General features: G+C 37.3%; 1 long non-coding RNA gene across 1 annotated transcript; it reads left to right on the forward strand.

The window, feature by feature from the left end:
• Window positions 1-1278: 1278 nt before the first annotated feature.
• LOC129042436 (uncharacterized) lies at window positions 1279-7088 on the forward strand. Its single transcript, XR_008504131.1, has 3 exons — window positions 1279-1773; window positions 3973-4153; window positions 6148-7088. It is a non-coding gene; the product is annotated as an uncharacterized LOC129042436 (long non-coding RNA).
• Window positions 7089-7464: the final 376 nt, after the last annotated feature.

The following is a 7464-nucleotide window of genomic DNA, read 5'->3' on the forward strand; positions in this document are numbered from 1 at the left end:
TCTCAAACTTGAGTTTATAGAAGTACAGTCTTTAAGAATTTTCTGTCATCCCTATATTCTTAACTGTAAATGTTTTGTGTGAAAAGACATTTTTAATTGGTAGGTACTACATCACACACTTTTTTCAAATTCTGATTTCTGTGAACTCTCAGGGTTTGTGTTTTCTGTGCAGCAGCACAGTCATTATAAATGACTCTTCTTGCACTTGATGCGCTGACAAATATCAGTTTTCAGCCCCCAGAGAAACTTAGCAGATTTGTATTTCCTAATTTGGAAAAAACAGCTTACAAGTTACGACAGCATGTATCTGTCAAGAAAAATTCCAGGCTCAGGTTTTCACTTTTCTTTTGCAGTGAACATTAGAAGTCAAGACACTGGCTCACCAAAGCAGGCCAAGTGACCTAGAGCTGCCAGTGGTATACTCCTACATCCAGAGAGTTTAAGCATTTGGGCTGTGCCATCACTGGAGTCTTGCCAAGGATTTTTGGTTTGGTTTGCAGTTTGGACTGTTTTCCCACAGACTCTGGCATAGAACATTGCTTTGTTGATGGCAGGGCATATAGAGCTACTTCTGGCTCCTGTTAATTTTTGTCATGTAGGAGACGACTCTAGCATGTAATTTTGATATGAAGAATATTGACTGGCAACCTTCCTACTTGGCCCCATACTGTTTACACTTGTAAATAATTAGAAAAAATGTTAAGGTAACAAAGTTAGTACTGTATCCGGAATTGCTGGGTTCTTGGTCTCGCTGACTTCAAGAATGAAGCTGCGGACCCTCACAGTGAGTGTTACAGTTCTTAAAGATGGTGTGTCTGGAGTTTGTTCTTTCAGATGTTCAGATGTGTCCGGAGTTCCTTCCTTCTGGTGGGTTCATGGTCTCACTGACTTCAGGAGTGAAGCTGCAGACCTTCATGGTGATTGTTACAGCTCTTAAACGTGGCATGTCTGGAGTTGTTCATTCCTTCTGGTGGGTTCATGGTCTCATTGGCTTCAGGAGTGAAGCTGCAGACCTTTGTGGTGAGTGTTACAGCCCTTAAAGGTGGCACACTCAAAGACTAAGCAGCAGCAAGATTTATTGTGAAGAGCAAAACAACAATACCACCCCACTGTAGAAGGAGACCTGAGCAAGTTGTAGCTGCTGGCTTGGGTGGCCTGCTTTTATTCCCTTATTTGGTCCCACCCACATCCTACTGATTGGTCCATTTTACAGAGAGCTGATTGGTTCGTTTTACAGAGAGCTGATTGGTCCGTTTTGACAGAGTGCTGATTGGTCCGTTTACAAACGTTTAGCTAGACAGAAAAGTTCTCGAAGTTCGCACCTCACCCAGAAACCCAGACAGCTTCACCTCTCACTGTGTTCGCCACACTTTGCGGCACTTAGCCCAGGCACTCTGGCAGCCCAGAGGGAGCTCGTCCCCGGATCAAGCCCAGCAGGCACCGTCGGGAAGCACCGAGTGCGCGGCACGCAGAGCCCGCACCCACCTGGAGCCCGCGCTGGCCCGTGAGCGCCGCGCGCAGCCCTGGCTCCCGCCCGCGTCTCTCCCTCCACACCTCCCCGGGAGCAGAGGGAGCCGGCTCCGGCCTCGGCCAGCCCCAGAGAGGGGGCCCCCACAGCACAGCGGCGGGCTGAAGGGCTCCTCGAGCGTGGCCAGAGCGGATGCCGAGGCCGAGGAGGCGCCGAGAGCGAGTGAGAGCTGCTAGCACGTTGTCACCTCTCAGGACCACTAGAAAAAAGGGTGACAATTTGGATGTGATTTTTACTTGCAAAGAGTGAGAAGATAAAGATTTAAGTGCTTAAATTTAAATTGAACACTTCTTTATTATGTTAGATATTAGAAACTTGTATTTAATAATTGTGAGAAAATAAGTTTTACTGCTAGGTTTGCTATAATAAAAAAATGTTAATTTTAGAGCTACCAGAAGATAATTCAGTCCATTTTCCTGATTATGAGTAAGAAAGCATGACTCCATTTTTATATTCTTTCTTTCATTATTAGGAGAACCTTTAATAATAATAACCATAAAATAGCTAATATAGCAACAGCTGACCTTTATTGAAAATTTACTGGGTACAATGCATTGTGCTAAGCTCTAAACATGGATCATTTTACTTAATACTCTCAACAACATCTTGGTGTATGTAATATTATTGTGCAGAGTTTTGGCATCTTGTCCAAGGTCTCCTAGCCACAAGGCCCTAACACCCCTTATGATTATGAAGATCTTTTAAAGTCTGAATTTAATCTCCTTCAATTCAATATACATGTGAGTTTTCTTATGATAATAATAGATCGCAGAAATAGTGACCAAGATATTTTATACGTTATATTAGCTCTTTACATAAAAACAAATAGAAGCTGTCTCCCTGGTCTGTTAAACATAATATTGAGTAGTTTCTCATCTTTCATGAGGCAGATAGAAAGCAAGAGAAAAACAGGACGCTGGTCAGGAAATGTCTTGCCTAAGATCCAGGATAGAAAACTAGTTTGCTTACTTGCAGGACATAAAGTATCCCACTATGCCCACCGCCCCACACAACTTACGTAGAAACAGTTGATTGTTTACCTTAACGGCACCAGGGAGTTTACTTAAGGGTTGACCCTTTGCTTTTGTAATTATTTGTTCCCATCAAAAGCAGAAGATAAGTCACTGTTATTAGAACAAACCCAATTTATTAGTTTTCCCTATCCAGCCAAAATTGCCTGAATTACTAACCCATGGGGTAATAAGTAGAAACAAATAACAGATGTAGCAGTGCAAATTGCAATGTAAACCTCAGCAGCCATTTTCTTTCTGAAAACTAAACCTTTAGATATTTTAAATCTTGTACTTTTCTGCCAACTATTTTATAAGCACTTAAACTAATCTCTGATGACGCTACCATTCACCAAAGTCTACTGAAGTAGGATCACCAAGTAATCTGATTTTTCAGAACATAATTGGGCCCACCCATCCATCTGTCATCAAAAATAATTTTCAGTCTCTTGAGAAGCTCCATGGTGACAGGAACTTTGTTTTGCTCACTTACCTATCTTTAACACTCAGAGAAGAGCTTTAAAAAAAATAAGGGAAGAAAATAGGCTGTGATCAATACATTTTATTCTGTTCGCTGAGTTGGTGCTCTTTTAGTTTGTTCACTTATTTATCAATTTAACAAATATTTGCAAAGTTTCTACTTGTGGTTAGGCTTTATGCAAAGCACTGAACATGTAACTGTGAATAAGATGAGTAGCATTCCTTACCTCCTGCAGTTTGCAGCCTGTTCCTATTTCCCACTAAAGAAGGGTAAATGTATTGTCTAGCCCCTACACTATGCTGAATTTTTAAAAGCATTTAAAGGTCTTATTAGATACCTCCTGCGGAAAGTCACTAACCGTGCAATTCCCCTGGTTGGATGCCCAGTTATTTGCAGCCCATTGCCATACATAGAAATAGATTTTTTTGCTTTGTCCATTGCTGTAGGCTCAATGCCTACTACATCAGCTTTTCTTTCCTGGAATATAGTAGGTGCTTATATGAATAAAGGAAAAATATGAGAAGAGAACAAAATGTGTTAAGGATCAACTATACTAAACTCTTTGTAGACATAATCTTACTATAGACATAACTCCAATCTATTTTTGGATTATAATTTTCATTTTACAAGTGGGGAAATTGAGAGATGTAAACTAACTTTGCTCAAAACAATGCAATGGGCAAATTGCAAAGCCTGAGCTCAAAATGTGCTGACTTGTACCACCTGATCCATAAATTCACTTTAGCAAGTACTCAATACTACCATAGATTACCTTTTGGTTTCCTGCTGTAGCCTGCTTACCAAGTCTTTTGTATTTTGGGCTCAAACTCAAGTCTTTTGTGTTTTGGGCTATGACATATACCAACTATGTTAAAAATCTAGAGGATGTTGTAGTGACAGACAGCACCATAATTTTTGTGGTGTACCGAAACAAAAATTTATTTCTTGTTCAGGTAGGTCTTGTCCAGGACCAGACAACTCTCCAGGTCAGCGGTCTTCTGCACAGCACACTGGAGACCTAGGCTAAGAGATGCTCTGCCAGCTGGGCTGTGGCATGTGAAACCCATCGTCTCTCCATTCAGAGGAGCAGGGCAAGAGAACCGCACATCACCTCTTATATACTTCTACCCCAAGGTGACATTCATTACCTTTGTTCATATTTCATTCATTAGAATAAATCATACCACCAAACTCAAATTCAAAAAGGTGGAGAAGTTGTAATTCTTCCACATGTCTGGAAAAAGAGACGAGCGTAGATGTTGGCAAATAGTTGCTATGTCTGCCATACCAGCTACCTTCTCTGTCTATCTATGTCTAACTTGTGTTAATGTTCTATAGTTAACAGATAGTCTCTATAGTCCTGTTTTTAACAATAGAGTGAGTACCTTCTATTTCACAAGTGGGTCCCCTCCTAATGACAGCCCTATTTAAAGGATGAAATGTCTTTGATTTTGTTTTTTAAATAAGTTATCCAGTTAGTAGTGAGAAAGTAGAAATTGTAGATAATCAAAAACAAAGTAATAAAAAAAAAACCCTACAAACCTACCACCCTATTGTTCTTCAGCAGCAGCTTTCCTTAGCGAACACTGAGGAAAAATGCTATTGCCTAGCTTGTATTTGATTCTCTTTTCCCATGCTTTCAGCAGCTGATCTGGAAATCCTGGCTTGTCCTCATGATAAGAGGCTACTTTAAGATTTTAAAACTGAGAGTGTCTCCCAAAATTTCAGCCCAGAAAGAATAAATGCCTTTATAGCATAGTCTATTTGTAACGCAGACAAATGACTATATTTGCTTGTTTATGATGTGCTCTACCTGAAGTTGCACACTACTACTCTAGATGCATCATTTTAAAATTTAGGATAGAACTCGTTTTTAATTGAGCCATTAAATTATGATTGTATTTTTTACTTATTCTCATTCAATTGAGAACAAGAACAGACATGCAATTAGTTTGCTGAAAAGTTAGAACTCAAGCCTTCTGGCTTCAAGTCTTTCCCTATTTTCTTTATATCAAAACATCAAATAAAATTTTAATTAAGCCCTCTAGAATACAGATATCAATATAAAACAATATTGACAGTTAATTTAATAAGTATGCATTTTGCATTATCTTTGAGGCAGATAACATGTTACAACTACAAGCTTAAAGATGAATTAAACAAAACCTTTCTTTGGGAAACTTTCGAGAATTGTATTATCTAATGGAGAATTCATATACCAAATACAATAAAGTGAAATGAAGAGATGTTGGTTTATAATACAGCATTGAGAACCATCACTCTTCAATACACATAATAATGTTTTTTATTCCTCTGCTATTCTGTACTCTCCTGCAATATTAAAATTTGTAAAGATCTTTCTTCCTTGATGGTTTATCAAATAGTCACTCATTTGCCCTAATAAAAAACATTTCAGATATTTCTTACAGTTTTAATCAGGTAATGAATTTGTTCCACCATTCCTTTTTGTGTCATCTGCTAAAATCTTAACGCAGTTTCTGATTGTGTTTGACGTAGTCATTGTCAAGTGCATTTGATCTGCCAATGCAAATAGGACTGAGGTAGGCCTGCTGAATATATAAAATATTTTTTTCCAATGTCTTTGACCAATTAAGTAGTTAAATGCAGTGGTGCTATTTTGTTTCCTTAGCGACTTGGGAATACATTGTAAGTTTTAAAAAATTATATCTAAAGTATCTTGAAATTTATTTCTACAATTATTGTGAGTATTCTGGCTTTTTTTTAGGCCGCTTCAAATTATGACTAAAGAAGAAAGTAATAACCCCAAATGTGTTTCTTTTCGAGGAGCTGATCAGATTTTGCCAACTATAGGGGAATCCCTGGGTTCAGATGAAAGTTAAAGTCTCAGGATCAGGTCTTATTAGAAATAAGATTCATATTCTTACAAACTATCATTTAATTTGTTCACCCCATTTTAAGAGAGAACAGATTATTTGAAGAAACATTTTGAAGTTTAAAAACTAAATATGTTTATAAAATTATGCTGCCTCAGATTAGCAAAAAGAAGGTTAAAAAGCTTTCTTTAATGAAGCTTATTTTTCTATTAAACGTTACTGGATGAATTAGTATTTGGTTTTTGAACTTCTTTAAATCTTTTGTCTCTCCAGGAAAATTGCCGCATGTCAGAGAAATGAGGATGAATACTTTCCCATTTAACTTCCCTTCCTTCTTGGATCTATGCTCTTACAGTGGGATTTGGGTACTTTATCATTTACAATTTTGATTTCATTTCAACCATTTAACTGCACTTTAAATTTCTCCTTTGCTTGCACTTTCTGCCTCAGACTTTATTTTTAGGACCTCTTACAGTGGAACATTCAAGGTACACATTCAAGATAAATATTGAATCCAGTGAAACACTTTGTGTTGATAAACCCTGACTTGCCTAGATAGGAAGGAGCTAATGGAGCCCACGCAATTGTGATAGGGATGCCTTCTTTTAAAAATCCTATTATAACATGGAAGATATTTTCAAAAATAAGTATACCACAGTAGTATATTGAATGCTACATTATTTAAATGCTAAGAAACAATTTTTTTCATTATACTTAATAATGGTTAGAACCTTTAAATTATTATATCCAAGTTTGTCAACATGTAAAATTAAATGAGAATAGGCTATAATAAAAAAGAATAAAATGATGTAAAATCAGGAAAAGTAATAAATGAAAGAGGAGTTGCTGAGCCTGGAAAAGAGGAAGAGATATGGCAACTTAGTGACAGTGTGAGGAAGGGGTGTGGGGAGGAGCACTCTGATGTACTGATTGCTATTTACGATTTCATCTGTGTAGATTTTTAAGCAAAAAAAAAAAAAAAAGTTAAAATTTTACCCATGGAAAATTCAGATAGATATAAGAAATATATTCTTTGTAATCCAAGTGCATTATTAAGGAACAACACTGTAGATTTCCCACTAATTATAAAATGTGATGAAAATCTTGGATGGTTGGAGAGTTAACTTGGCCATGGGGCATGAATCTATCATAAATAATCTCCAGATGTCTTGTTCAGCTGTATTTTCTGATAACCAATTATACTGTAAAAAAAAAGAGTGGTGTATTTAAATGCTGGATATATTGCATATCAAAATAATATTAATGATATTGGTAATTCAAAATAAAACTGATTATTATATTCCAAATACTATAAAATGGTTTATATGCATTATTTCCATTCTATTATATTTTTATACAAAAACACACAATGGTTTCTTGCAAACATTTCAGGTAAAACATGGATTCTTGGGAAAAGGCCCCATGCATTTCCATGGTAGGATTAGAATCTCCCTGTTTATTTTGCCAAGAACATAGAAACTTACTGGGAGTGAGGTTACCACATAAGGAAGGAATGCCTACCTTGGCTTCACTTTGCCCTCAGCTCCCTAATGAGCGCGGAGCTTCTGGTGCTACCATTCAGGAGGACCA

This window comes from Pongo pygmaeus, chromosome 7 (assembly GCF_028885625.2).
Source record: "Pongo pygmaeus isolate AG05252 chromosome 7, NHGRI_mPonPyg2-v2.0_pri, whole genome shotgun sequence".
Classification (NCBI taxonomy): Eukaryota; Metazoa; Chordata; class Mammalia; order Primates; family Hominidae; genus Pongo; species Pongo pygmaeus.